The sequence below is a fragment of the Anomaloglossus baeobatrachus genome, chromosome 6, assembly GCF_048569485.1.
Source record: "Anomaloglossus baeobatrachus isolate aAnoBae1 chromosome 6, aAnoBae1.hap1, whole genome shotgun sequence".
NCBI lineage: Eukaryota > Metazoa > Chordata > Amphibia > Anura > Aromobatidae > Anomaloglossus > Anomaloglossus baeobatrachus.
The window spans coordinates 234,935,774-234,951,276 of NC_134358.1; the positions used below are offsets into that span (position 1 = coordinate 234,935,774).

The window sequence follows — 15,503 nt, forward strand, 5'->3', positions numbered from 1 at the left end:
TATATCATGTTGCCTTGGAGCCGTACCTTTAGGGTTAGATTTTTAATGATTTAATTCTGCCACCTACAAGTAGAGCTAGAGAAGAACATTCTTTAATGCCTTATCTTACAACGATTATAAAAATTACCTTCCATAATAAAGGCAAGTTTTACTATACATCTACAAGACACACCCGGCTTGTTGCAGATGTCACTCTCAGGGCATTAGTAAGCAAAGAACATGATTAATGTGTCTCAGACATTTGCCCAAATATTTATGACTGATAGCCGGAGCTGTGTTCAGATTTAGAGTTAGGTCTTATCAGTAGACTATTTTTAGGTTTGCATTCTTATCTTTTATCGAAATACCAATGCTACTTTTTTTTATCAGTGATTAAAAGCTGTGGTTTGATGTGATTCAATTTCCAGCCTTTCTGAAAACAGAACGAAAGCTGAAGTTCAAGGTTGGAGAATGAGTGTTGTGTATAAAACAATGTAATCTGTGTGAATGAGTCTTATGCTTGTATGTTTTATAATATATCGCCTTAATAACTAAGAAATGTTGAACAAATATAAAGCCTAAAATCACCAGTCACTTATTAACTGTGTCTCTACTTATCATCATATTTTAAGGAAGAAATGGTTCCCGATAACATCTTCAAAATAGCGCACATAGTTCATAATCTTTCTTCTTTGGATTTGTCTATCAGCTTTTTTTAATTTCTTTTAGAAGAAAAAGAAACAGAAAAAATTTGGCACATCAAAATGAAAATAAGGACTTTATTATGCAGGCAATCCAAAAAATAAAAAATGTAACGTTTCGACCCTATATTTGGGTATTCATCAGACACAATAGATTCTTGACTAGCATCTTATACGCAGGGAGGAGAGAGCCTCTTGGTGAAGACTCAAATATAGAGGTTGAAATATTATATGTTGGATTTTTTGGGTTGCCTGCATAATAAAGTTCTTAGATTAATTTTGGTGAGCCAAGTTTATTCTGTATCTAATGATGAGTTTGATCCCTTCTTGAGCACCCATAATTCCAAGTGTGCTATAAACCTTATTCTACTTTTTAGAAGAAAAAGTCACATGGTCCACTAAAATATTGCAATTTTGCACAAAAATTAAAGGCATATAAAAAAAATTACTAAAGGTGAGAAAAGATGAGGGTCCTGGGACTGGAGTACATTTGCAATAAAAACTTGCAACTTTTTATAATTTGTAATTGATGGATCAGCCTTAAAGATATCTAGAAAACAAAAGCCAAGCAACTATAAAAAAAAGATGCATGCAAACATAAAAAATGGACAAAGGTGCAAATAAAAAAAATCAACTTGGTGAAAATCATAAACAGGCTTAAAACACAAAAACAAGACAAAAATAGGGCATAAATGCTATAATAAATAGTCTGTAGACTCCACGGTTGCCTACCATCCAGAAATTCCAGGACAGTTCTTAAAAAGTGGCACTTTTTTGAACTGTCTATAAAAAAATTAAGGCTTCCATGATTTTTTTGAAGCGGAGGAAACAATTTATTTTGACTGTAATTATCATTATTTTACATTTTGAGCATGAATGCAGCTAATGTCTTCATATCAGAACTAAGAGGTAAAGACATGTGTTATTTGTAATCAGAATGATTTATTATGGTTTTCCAATGTTTCCCTAAAAAATATTGTCTGTAATTTTTTGATAAGCTGTCCAGAAAAAATAAAATGTCAAGTTGGCAACACTGGTAGACTCTTGTTTAGTTATATACATAGCCAGCAAGCTTTTCTAGGTTTTTACATGACCCTTTCTTAAGTCCATACATGGATGTATAAGTATCTGTTCCAGCAGAAACAAGTAATTTTTTTGCCGTGTATTATTGGTGTTCTGCATTTTCTGCCATTACACTTCATTTTCTAAAGCTTAAAGGGAACCTGCCACCAGATTTGTCCCCTATAAGCTTCGGCCACCACCAGTAAGCTCTTTTATATAGAATGCTGTATATCAGTGCCCAGGCCATGCTGTATAATGTAAATAACATCTTTTATTATACTCACCTGTAGGGCGGTGGGTTCTGATGGACATCTCTAGTCTCAGTCCAGCACCTCCTCTCTATTCTCTCTATTCACGCTCCCTGATGAAGGTACACTCCGAAATGCACATCGGGCGCATTCCCTCCACAGTCATTTCTATCTAGGTAATGTTTATTTTCTATATGGCTTGTCTTGTCTAATTGTGCCTTTGGCGCCCTTGATTTAAAGATTTGCAGTGATCTCTCTCTCTCTTTTGGTATACAGCAACTGTGTAGACTATGGATGCCTTACCCTCGGAGCAATTGATTTAGTAATGTGGTCCCTGTGTCGGTGCTGGATTCCATCACTGCTGCAGGAGCACATTATGATATAACCATAAACTCTATTCTGAATGGATGTATTTAACTCTATCTTATTTAAGATAGTTGTATGCTCTTCCATTTGAGTATATGATTGTCATTGTTGTGCTCCTCTGCATTAGTGTGCGTCTCCACCGCTGCTACAGGTGTATATTGAAGAACCTCTTTGCCCTGAAGGAATAGACCATCCATCATTTGCATTTATAGACTATTTATACTAGGTGTCTGCTAGTTCTAATCGTGTGCCCACATATTGTTGGTATTCTATATATACGCAGGAGATATATCTTATATTAAGGGTTGCTGCTTAGTACCATCTCTATGAGTATGCTAATACTAGTATTAACCTCTCCTGGGTCAACCTTGCACTGTTTGACTAGATATTTACATCTATTTTTACATATACTTAGTACATTGTTGCTATTTTTGTACTGACTGTGGTGATGTAATCCGCTTGCCTTGTTCCCACCACCTTTCCGCACTAATAATAATAAAAATATGTTGAACCTTATGATCGCCTCCTTCTTCTTGTGTGTTGTTAGTTTACTCCTCTCTATTCTGTACAGTCGCCGTCCTCCTTACCTGCTCTGTATAGATGATGCGTCCTATGCCACCCACACAGAGGCCTCCATTATGCTCCTGCCCAAGAGCACTTTGATCTGCTCTGCTGAGAGCAGCTCAAAGAATTTTACTGCGCCTCCAGTCTTTTACCTTTCCCCACACCTGTAAATTACAGTACTTTGCTCTGCCCTTAGAAGGGCAGAGAAAAGTATGCATGTGCAGCAGCATAACGGAGACCTTTGTGTGGATGATGTACGATACGTCATACACACGGAGCTGGGATGGAGGACGGCGATGGAAGGAGGAGATGAGGCTCCGAAATGAGAGCAGCAATGTCCAGCAGTCCAAATGTGAGTATAATAAAAAATGCTCTGGCATAGCTCCACCACGTTTGTACGAGCTTCTTTTTCAAATGTTGTGCTAGCACTGCTTGTGCACGTTCATCTCCCTGGGGTCTTCAGCAAAATGCCACTACTGTAGATGCATACTCACACTCACATCTGACAGTCTTCAGCAAAATGGTGCCAGTGGTTGTGTGCATGTGCAAATTGAGATCTCGACTTTTCATTGAGCCAAAGTCTGAATGTGTGCATGCACCAACCAATGCACAATTTGGCTGAAGACCTTTGCATGGCAGTGTGTGCATGTGCCACCTATTTTGCTGAAGATCCCCAAGGAGATAAATGTACAGAGGACACCCTTGATGCAGGCAGTGCTAGCACAACATGTAAAAAAAGAAGCCTGGAAAAGAGGATGACAGAAGTGTTATCTTCCTGGAAACAAGTGATGTATAACTGTCATGCTCTTACCCCCATTTAGCTTCCTTTTGTATCCCCCTAGCCCTTACTATGACCATTTTACAGGACTGAACTTTTCATCCCCATTTATTTTTATGAGGTTCGTTATTCAGGGTCAAGTTCGTTTCCCAAATCAAACTTTTTTTTATTCAGCCCATGCGAATTCGGCGATCCCAAATATCCACGAGTCCACTCATCTCTAGTTAGGACCATAATAAAAGACTGGAAGGTCTAGCAGAAATCAACAGCCATGTAGGTCTGTAAGCATCTGAATTGGGATCTAGAGTACAAAAAGAGGAAAAAAAATGGAAATAATAAAAACTGCAAAGTTGTAGAGAGTTGCTATTTGTACTTTGTTCCTAGAAAAATGAAACATCTCCATAGACTTTCAATAACCTTAAACTGTGACAGAGAGATAGTAAAGGTAGTGGTACTGTTGTTACAGTAGAATAGATTGTGACAGTGCAACAAGAGCTCTAAAGGCCCTGTGCAACGACATCCATTAATTGCTAAAGTGACCCAGTATGGATGTTCCAACCAGACGGCAATAATCGTACTCTGCTTCTCTTGAGAGGTGATCTTGTTACAAAGACTTTCTTTAACTGTTATAATTTAAAAATAAGCGATCCGGTACAAAAGAAAGACCTAAACATTACATAAGGCTATGTGCGCACTAAAAAGTGCCTTTTTCTTAAGAAAAGAACAGACCCTCTTAAAAAATCCTGCACCCGCGGTAAAAAAACGCACCAAAACCTCAATGAAATCTGCATGCGGTTTTACAGCGGTTTGCCGCAATTTGCCGTGGATTTTCCCAAGTTGGTCACCGCGGATTTTTACCATTATCTATGGCAAAAGCCGCAGGTACCTACGGAAAAGAAGTGACATGCTCATTAATTCCGCAGCGGAAAATCCGCGTGTAAATCCGTGGGTATAAAAAAATGCAGGATTTTTTAAAAACCCATAGGATTTGCTGGGGAATGACTGCAGCGATGTTAGACACATTTTCTGCAACAAATCCATGGGAAATCCGTGGTAAAATCCTCAGTAAATCCGCAGCGTGCGCACAGGGCATTAAACAGTGTTACACAAATGATGATCTGTGAACAATAGTGTCACCCATGCAGCTGAATGCATTTTAGACCAGATTTTTCATTACAGTTGTTCAACCAAGCCATACATGTCTAATGATACTGAGTGTCAAACAAACAATCTTTTTAATTCTACTCTTTCAAAAAAGATCATTTGTGTCTAGTGATGGATGAACCCGAGCTCTAAAGTTCGGGGTTCATACCGAACACATAGTGGTCGTGTAAACGATCCAAAACACAAGCTTTCTGGGAATCTCAGGTTCCAGTTCAGGTCCAGTTCGGGTCCAGGGGCTGTAAAAAAAAGCACATTATTAAAAAACATTTGTGATTGTATTTACAGGTCCCGCGACGCGTCCTGCAGACTCTGTTTCCTGGCCGCTTCTGCTTCTGTGTCGATCATTGCAGTACCCCCAGGTAACCACCACTGACTAAAGGACCTTCCATGATGTCATAGCCATGTGACCAGTCTGGCGTGAATGTTGTACAGACATTGGCTTACAGACTGGTCACATGGCTATGCATGCATTATCTCAGAACCCAAACTCGATTTTTACAAAACATTTGGGCGGGTGAGGCTCCCGATCCCGAACATCGGGGGGGTCCTCCATCACTATTTGTGTCCAAAAGATTTTTCACTGAATGAAAGATCTTTCGATAGAGAAAAGCAAACATGGATGCCTTTGCGCACCATTCTGAAGTTGGGGATTGATACTATTTTGCTGTTAGAGTTGTGAACTAACAAAATGCTAATTAAAATATAGACATTCCAACAAAATTACAATATTAATGAAAACCTGATGAAACTCATATAACGGGGACCGCCAACCCACAAAAAGTGATATGATATAGTCTGGGTGAAAATTCAGTTATCCATTTTCCTCTGTATTTAATTAAGGGATCATTTGAAATGGTTTAAGGGGGACAGCAGCCAAACATGAAATAAATGCCTGTGTATTAGCTTGTGGCTTTGGTAATTCACTACAAATATGAATGTGCATGTCTCACACTTCTAAAATGTTATTCATTGCAATGTTTTTATATACTCCACTACTGAAAAGAAAAATCAGTTATGGTTATCATCTTAAATCTGGCTGTTTGTCGATGATGAACATTAAAATAATATCTGACAGATGCGCAACATATCTGTGTAATTTGTAAACCATATTTGCTATGCAGATCAGAAATGATTAATATGGCATTCTCAAAAATTTAAGCTAGTAATTTTAATGTTAAGTAAAGTATTTTATAAATTTGACTTTAATTTATTGTAAGAAATATAACTTCCTTTATGCCTTTAAGAACTTTATAATTTTTAAAAATCAAGTTAAATTATAAATGGCATTAAACAGTATCTGTCTCCTGACTATTCTCTACCCTAGACACTGACACCCACCAAACAGAATCCCATTCTATGACGGTGTGTAAACTTTTTTCTTTTCCTATAAACATATTGGATGTCCCCTTGTCATTCAAATTCACTCTTAAAAGAAAATAGATTTTTTTTTTCACTTTGTCACATTCAGCTGTACAAATATAACTGAATAGATCATTGTACAGTTTTAAATAGAGATGTCAAACTTCTATCTAAGCTACATGCTAAAGACGAAATCCAATTTTATTATTTAGGGCTTAAACATTCTACCATGCTATGGCTCTGTAAACCTCCAAATCATGCAATTTTGTAATAGAGAACATATAGCAGTCAAGGTGGCTTTATTTTATAATATATATAGAGTTGTTTATAATTTTTGTGGCTTATTTCTTTGATTGACTGGTGCAGTGTTTTTAAATAAGATTATCCTATTAGAACAGTAGCATATACAGCAAAGGTACTTGTTTCGTAGCACATGCAGTGCTTATAGAGGTTTTTCCACTACTAACGTCACCCCCTTACATTTATCCTATCTCTTCCTAACTAACGCTTTCCTAATATATTTCTGCCATCTACTCTGCTCCTGTAAGCTTTTTTCTAAGAGGTTTTTAAATACCTACAGTATATTATTGTTGTAGCTTTGATCCTTCCAGCTGCAGACCGGAATCAGACCAACTGAGCAGGGCACTATTTGGGGGCTAAGTGGAGATAAAGTGTGATCTGGACCTGCGTGCCTAGACTGCTTTCACTCACAGAGAGGCAGTAACAAGCCCTTCTCAGTTGGTCCGATTCCTGTCTGCAGCCGGAAGGATCAAAGCTATAAAAACAATAAAGGTGTTTACCAACCTTTTAGAGATAAGCTTACAGGAACAGAGTAGATAGCAGAAGTATATTAGAAAAGTGTTTATTAGGAATAGTTAGGATAAAAGAAAGGATCTCATTAGCAGTGGTATACCTCTTTAAAAATATATGTGGAAACAAGTAGTCCATTTCCAAAGGGTTGTACATATTTAATGCCATAAAGATTTATTCTATTATCTTGTTTTTATAGCTATCTCTATAGGCTGTTCAATCATCAATAATTGCATTATGTGTGCACATGTATTTTGTACATTCGATTGCTATAATAATAATAATAATAATAGCATCTAAAGCATAAAGAATTAGGGATCTATCAACTGATTTATAAAATAAAATGAAAATAGGGGGTTTAAATCATTTATCCATCATGTGAACCGGATAAACAAAAGAAAATCTGCAAAATGTTTACAATGTTACTATAGCATGATTGAATTACCACTGATACTTAGTAAACTGACAGGAGTCGTCTGTCTTCTATCTAAATGTTCTGGAGCTTTCTAGTCTTTAATTTAATACATAAGTATTTGCTAACATTTTTGTACCAACTTTAACAGTCCATCTCATAGTCTGTGTTTTGTTTATCTTACCCAAAATAATAGGTGGGTCCAAAAAGAACTGCCAGGGCTTGCCAGACAATGATTGCCAGGTAAGTGTAACCTGTAATTAATTGACATAGGAATAAAACAAATCAGGACAAGCCACAGTCAAAAATAATAACTATTACCAGCCTGCATTCTTTACTTAAATGCCATTCTCTATTAACCTATGCATCTGAAGCTGTTGAACTGGGAGCAGTGAACATGTGTGAGACATGTTTATTCTTATTAAGTGCTGCTAACGCCGTTCACCCACAACCAAGGACATGAGCTTCTATTCAGCTGATCAAATCATAAATTCCTTTTTCATGACACCCCACGCAACTGCTTGTTTGTATCTAGGAAATATCCAAACACAACGTTTATGAGCATGCAACATTAAATACAGTAATGCAAAGTTGTATTGCCTATAATCCATGGATTATAATCTATGTTTTACTAAATCGTGCTGGATTTATGTAAACTGGACTTCACATTTCTATGAAGAATATTTCCACTACGTAAAATAACCAGCAGACATATGGGATATTCAACATTACAACCCCCCGCCACCCCCAAAAACATACCTGGAAATCATCTGATAACTACTGGTCCTAGAAAAATATTATCCATTCAGATGTTAGCATGGTGAACTGTGTGTGGATGTCACTTTCCTAACCCTGAAGACACCAGTCATGTCATTGTATTGTTATGTTGCTTAATTTGAAGGTATTGTGTATTTTGTATATAGTGTTATGTGAATTGTAATGTAATGTTAAATATTATGATGTAGAATGTGATAAGTGTTAGTAATGAATGTAATATATATTAATGTATATATATTATTATATAATATAATAATATATAAGGTGTAATGTATTGAATGTGTTATATCGCACTTATTCAGGAGGTTCCTGGACAACATGGTCAGAAGTAGTTAAGTGTTGGGACTTGGGAGTAAGATAAAAATCTGTATGAAAAAAGGTCAGCGCTAAAAGCCAATGTTTTAATGGTTCTGCAGCTAGATTTCTAAGGCAAAAAAACCTTTATTGCCTAGACTATAATTAGAAGAATTATGTATATAGAAATGAATTCCTATGTGTAAAAAATCTGCGCTGAACCAAAAACCATCTATATTTTGATTATGATTAGTATTTTATTTTCCACTCACAAAATGAAAATATTTTGTTGGATATTTTATTTAACCCACAAAATAATTTTTATTGGAAAACTAGCAACATATATGCCATTATTAATGAAGACCTCCAATTTGATAAAAGATCAAATATTCTGAACTGGGAGAAAGATCTTGGTCAGACTTTTCAATTGGAACAGTGGCAAAAATCATTGAATTTAACATTATCCAACACTTCCTGCGCCACGTTGCAAGAAACTTACCTTAAGATGCTTTCACGCTGGTATTTTACTCCTCAAAAGCTACACAAAATGTCAGTATCTAACTCTCCTTCGTGCTGGAGAGAGTGTGGAGAAAATGGGTCTATTTTGCATATTTTTTGGAGTGGTCCAGCTTTAAAAAAGATGTGGGAAGATGTGTGTGATCTAATAAATAAAGTTACATCACAGAGTTTTATTCTCTCCCCCCAACTGGCACTATTGTTAATTGGTATAGAAGAGTTTAAAGACCCATGCAGACACATAATTTGCCATATTCTACTCGTAGTAAAACATCTTATTTCTTCAAAATGGAGTCAAGTAGAGGCACCTTCCATAATAGAGATTATTGAATGGATATCATCACATAATTCATATGAGTATAGTTTTGCATTGAAAGAAAATAACTTTTTGAGATACAAATTGAGATGGTCTTTATAGGCGGATACATTTATGCCTAGTCTGCATATAACTTAGCCACCTGACATATAATGATTATTATTTCTCATGTATATTATTGTTTTTGTTTTTCCAAGTACGTTGGCGACAAAACGTTTGATGGTAATACTTTTGAAGCATTGGCCATAAAGGTGACACTTAACTGTAGGTTTTCCTTTTTTCCTTTATGTCTATTCCTTTTTCCCTTTCCCTAATTCCTCCCTTATTCCTTGTATTTCTTGTATTAAAATTTGTAAAATGTTAATAAAAAGATGCAAGCCACAAAATGGAATTATTAATGAATAGTAAGTTACAAGAAAAGAATATATAAACGATAATAGGACACATAAATTTGTACATTCAAACAACTCTATAAAAGACACTTGTGCATGTGGAGCCCCGGCCGGTAGCTACCATCTACTTAAAAATAGAAATAAAAATACTTGTTTGTAATTTGTATTTGCAGAAAGGGTTATAAATTTACCACAAGTAGAAGGATAAATAAATAAGTCAATCCAGGGAATTCCAGGAGGTTCACAAGAATAAACTCCGTTCTGAAAAGTATACAGTGCCTACAAGTAGTTTTCAACCCCCTGCAGATTTAGCAGGTTTGATAAGATGCAAATAAGTTAGAGCCTGCAAACTTCAAACAAGAGCAGGATTTATTAACAGATGCATACATCTTACCAACAAGTTATGTTGCTCAGTTAATTTTTAATACATTTTCAACATAAAAGTGTGGGTCAATTATTATTCAACCCCTAGGTTTAATATTTTGTGGAATAACCCTTGTTTGCAATTACAGCTAATAATCGTCTTTTATAAGACCTGATCAGGCCGGCACAGGTGTCTGGAGTTATCTTGGCCCACTCCTCCATGCAGATCTTCTCCAAGTTATCTAGGTTCTTTGGGTGTCTCATGTGGACTTTAATCTTGAGCTCCTTCCACAAGTTTTCAATTGGGTTAAGGTCAGGAGACTGACTAGGCCAGTGCAACACCTTGATTTTTTCCCTCTTGAACCAGGCCTTGGTTTTCTTGGCTGTGTGCTTTGGGTCGTTGTCTTGTTGGAAGATGAAATGACGACCCATCTTAAGATCCTTGATGGAGGAGCGGAGGTTCTTGGCCAAAATCTCCAGGTAGGCCGTGCTATCCATATTCCCATGGATGCGGACCAGATGGCCAGGCCCCTTGGCTGAGAAACAGCACCACAGCATGATGCTGCCACCACCATGCTTGACTGTAGGGATGGTATTCTTGGGGTCGTATGCAGTGCCATCCAGTCTCCATACGTCACGTGTGTGGTTGGCACCAAAGATCTCGATCTTGGTCTCATCAGACCAGAGAACCTTGAACCAGTCTGTCTCAGAGTCCTCCAAGTGATCATGAGCAAATTGTAGATGAGCCTTGACATGACGCTTTGAAACTAAAGGTACCTTATGGGCTCGTCTGGAACGGAGACCATTGCGGTGGAGTACGTTACTTATGGTATTGACTGAAACCAATGTCCCCACTGCCATGAGATCTTCCCGGAGCTCCTTCCTTGTTGTCCTTGGGTTAGCCTTGACTCTTCGGACAAGCCTGGCCTCGGCACGGGAGGAAACTTTCAAAGGCTGTCCAGGCCGTGGAAGGCTAACAGTAGTTCCATAAGCCTTCCACTTCCGGATGATGCTCCCAACAGTGGAGACAGGTAGGCCCAACTCCTTGGAAAGGGTTTTGTACCCCTTGCCAGCCTTGTGACCCTCCACGATCTTGTCTCTGATGGCCTTGGAATGCTCCTTTGTCTTTCCCATGTTGACCATGTATGAGTGCTGTTCACAAGTTTGGGGAGGGTCTTAATTAGTCAGAAAAGGCTGGAAAAAGAGATAATTAATACAAACATGTGAAGCACATTGTGCCTGAAATACTTCTTAATACTTTAGGGGAACCAAACAGAATTCTGGTGATTTGAGGGGTTGAATAATAAATGACCCTCTGAATAAACTTTTCTCAATTTAAAAAAAAAATAAAAAAAGAAATATTCTTTTTTGCTGCAGTGCATTTCACACTTCCAGGCTGATCTACAGTCCAAATGACACAATGCCAAGTTAATTCCGAATGTGTAAACCTGCTAAATCTGCAGGGGGTTGAATACTACTTGTAGGCACTGTATAGGTTGTTATACTGTAGTTCCGTGGAAACCTTCAGGTATTACTATGAACCATGCGCTGCACATAAGCCACACTTTTCTTGGTGGATTTGAATTTTCCTGCACTTCTAGCGTGTTACCGCTATGGACATTTACAGGAGTATAGCAGGTTTGCGTTAAACAATCACCATTCTGAGGTTTCCAGAGGCAAATGCAGTCTCTGCGCTATAGATTTCTTTAGTACCTGAGCACGGAGTTTCCAGCGGGGATGTAGCAAGTTTTTCCCTTGTATGAACTCCTGGTGCCTGGAACGAAGATACCACCGAGGCTGTGTCAGCTCACACCCCGGCTCTTGAAAGGCAAACCGGTGGTTTAGGCTCCAAGATAAAAGATCCTTCCAGGGCACGGATACAGGAATTATCCTGGGCGTCCACCCGCTAAGCAAGTTTTGAAACTTGAATGAATTAGACAATTCGGCTTTTTTCACCAGTGGTATCTTCGTTCCAGGCACCAGGAGTTCATACAAGGGAATAACCTGCTACATCCCCGCTGGAAACTCCGTGCTCAGTTACTAAAGAAATCCATAGCGCAGAGACTGCATTTGCCTCTGGAAACCTCAGAATGGTGATTGTTTAACGCAAACCTTCTATACTCCTGTAAATGTCCATAGCGGTAACACGCTAGGAGTGCGGGAAAATTTAAATCCACCAAGAAAAGTGTGGTTTATGTGGAATGCATGGTTCATAGTAATACCTGAAGGTTTCCGCGGAACTGCAGTATAACAACCTATATACTTTTCAGAACGGACTTTATTCTTGTGAACCTCCTGGAATTCCCTGGATTGACTTATTTATTTATCCTTCTACTTGTGGTAAATGTATAACCCTTTCTGCAAATACAAATTACAAACAAGTATTTTTATTTCTATTTTTAAGTAGATGGTAGCTACCGGCCAGGGCTCCACATGCACAAGTGTCTTTTATAGTGTTGTTTGAATGTACAAATTTATGTGTCCTGTTATCGTTTATATATTCTTTTCTTGTAACTTACTATTGATTAATATTTTCATTTTGTGAGTGGAAAATAAAATACTAATCATAATCCAAATATAGTTGGTTTTTGGTTCAGTGCAGATTTTTTACATATAAGAATTCATTTCAAGTGTTGGGAGTAGCCCACCTTGGGAGGGGTCAGCTGAAATGGAAAGTGAAGGTTCATTTTAGAAGAGGACCTGAAGACCTGGTGGGCAAAATTGAGGGACATGTAGTCAGTTGGATGCAAAAGTCGCATATAGTAGGTGGTTTGTGGCAACGAAGGAAAGTGATAGAAGGTAGAAGGCAAGATAGCGTGATCCTTGAGTGTCAACAGAGACATAGGGTGGGGACAGCATTGGAACTAGAGACTGATCCTTGAATGGACTGGCCTCAGAGAACAGGAGCCTGAGAATGAAAAATAAGCAGTCAAGTCCCTTAACCATCAAGGTAACGGGATACCCCTACTAGTGCAGAATTTTACTGTCCAGGCCCCTTAAACACCAGAGTATCAAGTAAACCTTAAATGGCATGTGAATGTAGTCAACCAACTGAGTGATTTCCTGCTATATGTTTGGGAGTCCAAAGCTTTACTCCAGTCATGATAGGGCCCCTAAGGAGACAGGATATAGAACTGAAGGAACGGAAGGTGACCATCAGTGTGTGTTGTAACGCTGGACATGGCTGCACTAGAACTCATAGGACCAATTAGATCTCAAGCAACCTAGAGGGAAATTGAATTGTGTCAGATAATGTTGTGCAAAACTGTAACATGAAAGATACAGTGGGAAAAATAGGTATTTGATACAATTTTGCAAATTTTCCTACCAATAAAGAAAGCAGAGGTCTGTAGTTTATATTGTAGGTACACTTCAACAAAATCCCTCAAAAATCCAGAATCCTATTGTAGGATTTTCAAATAATTAATTTGCATTTTGTTACATGAATTAAGTATTTGATCACCTACTACCCATCAAGAATTCTGGCTCTCACAGATCTGTTATTTTTTTCTTTAAGAAGCCCTCCTACTCTGCACTCACTACCTGTATTAATTGCACCTGTTTGAACTCGTTATCTGTATAAATGACACCTGTTCACACACTCAATCAATCACATTACAATCTCTCCACCATAGCTAATACTAAAGAGCTGACACCAGGGACAAAATTATAGACCTTCACAAGGCTAGTATGGGCTACAAGACAATAAGCAAGCTTCTGTGAGAAGGCAATAACTGTTGACGCAATGATTAAAAGATGGAAGAAATACAAGATGACTGTCAATCTTACTTGGTCTGGAGCTCCATGCAAGATCTCATCTCGTGGGGTAAGGATGATTCTGAAAAAGGTCAGGAATCATCCCAGAACTTCATGGAAGGACCTGGTCAATGACCTGAAGAGAGCTGTAACCAAAGTCTCAAAGTTTACCATTAGTAACATGCTAAACCATCATGGATTAAAATCCTGCAGTGCACGCAAGGTCCCCCTGCTCATGCCACTACATTTCTAGGCCCATTTGAAGTTTACTGTTGACCATCTGCATGATCCAAAGGAGGCATGGGAGCAAGTTATGTGGTCAGATTTCACCAAAACAAAAATGTTTGATACCAACTCCACTAGCCTTGTTTGGAGGAAAAAGGATGAGTACAACCCAAAGAACTCTGTCCCAACTGTAAAGCATGGGATAGGAAACATCATACTTTGAGGGTACTTTTCTGCAAAGGGGACAGGATGACTGCATCATATTTAAAGGTGGAGTCATTTATCATAAGATTTTAGCCAACAACCTCCTTCTCTCAGTAAGCACATTGGAGTGGCCTAGCCAGTCTTCAGATCTGAACTCAATAGAAAATCTTTTTAGGGAACTAAAACTCAATGTTGCCCAGTGACAGCCCCAAAACCTAGAAGATCTGTATGGAGGAGAGAACAAAAATCCCTGCTGCAGTGTTTGAAAACATGGTAATGACCTACAGGAAATGTCGAACCTCTGTAATTGTAAACAAAGATTTCTGTAACAAATATTAAGTTCTATTTTCCTATTATATCAAATACTTGTGTCATGGAATAAAATGAAAATGAATTATTTAAAAATCATACAATGTGATTTTCTGGATTTTTCTTTTTTGACTCTGTCACAGTTGAAGTGTACCTATGACAATACTGACACACCTCTCCATTTTTAGCAGGTTGGAAAAAATTGCAAATTCGGCAGTGTATCTGTTATGCGCTGGTGGCGGCCTCCCTCGTGGGTCAGACTCTGGGTGCCCTCTGTCTCTCCCTTGCCTGAGATTCCCTCTGCAGCCACTGCTCCACCTAGGCGCCAGTCTCAGATGCTGGGTCAATCTCGTGTTGTTCTGCGGGCTGAATCTGCTTAGTCAGATTCTAAGTGCTGAAAACAGTCCCCTGCAAATGTGTGAGCTGAATCTGCTCTACCAGACTCTAAAGGGTATTTCGAGATCGCACATAGGTCATTTTACGCATGTGCGATCTCGAAAGATCGCACTTGCGATCTAGAATTTCACATCGCTAATGAGATCGCTAGCGATGTCGCAGCGTGTAAAGTACCCTTAAGTACAGAAAACATGCCAGTGAGCATGTGAATGATGTGGCACCTTCTGATTGGCCGTGGGACGTCATCTGCTCTGATGACATGGCATCCCTGGATTGGCCGGTGGACAACACCCACGCTGACTGGGTGTGAATTTGTTTGGGGTGGTGCTTATGTTATAAATGGGCACCGCTGATGCCAGACGGCGCTCAGTCTTTTTCAGCCTTATGGTGTGAGGGTGTCAGGCAGGCTGCTTGAATTGCATCTTAGTACTAGTGTGTGCGCTGGGTAAGCGTGCTGTGCACACATATAGGCAGGTTGCTTGAATTGCATCTTAGTACTGGTGTGTGCGCTG

The 15,503-nt window shown here is 38.5% G+C and overlaps 1 long non-coding RNA gene across 1 annotated transcript in view; it reads right to left on the reverse strand.

The window, feature by feature from the left end:
- Positions 1-4,905: 4,905 nt before the first annotated feature.
- Positions 4,906-15,503, reverse strand: part of LOC142244248 (uncharacterized) — a 428,197-nt gene continuing 417,599 nt past the window's right edge. Inside the window, exons 4-5 of the long non-coding RNA XR_012724487.1 lie at positions 7,628-7,697; positions 4,906-5,098 (exon numbers count right to left, since the gene is read on the reverse strand). This is a non-coding gene — a long non-coding RNA (uncharacterized LOC142244248). The remainder of the gene's footprint in view (positions 5,099-7,627; positions 7,698-15,503) is intronic.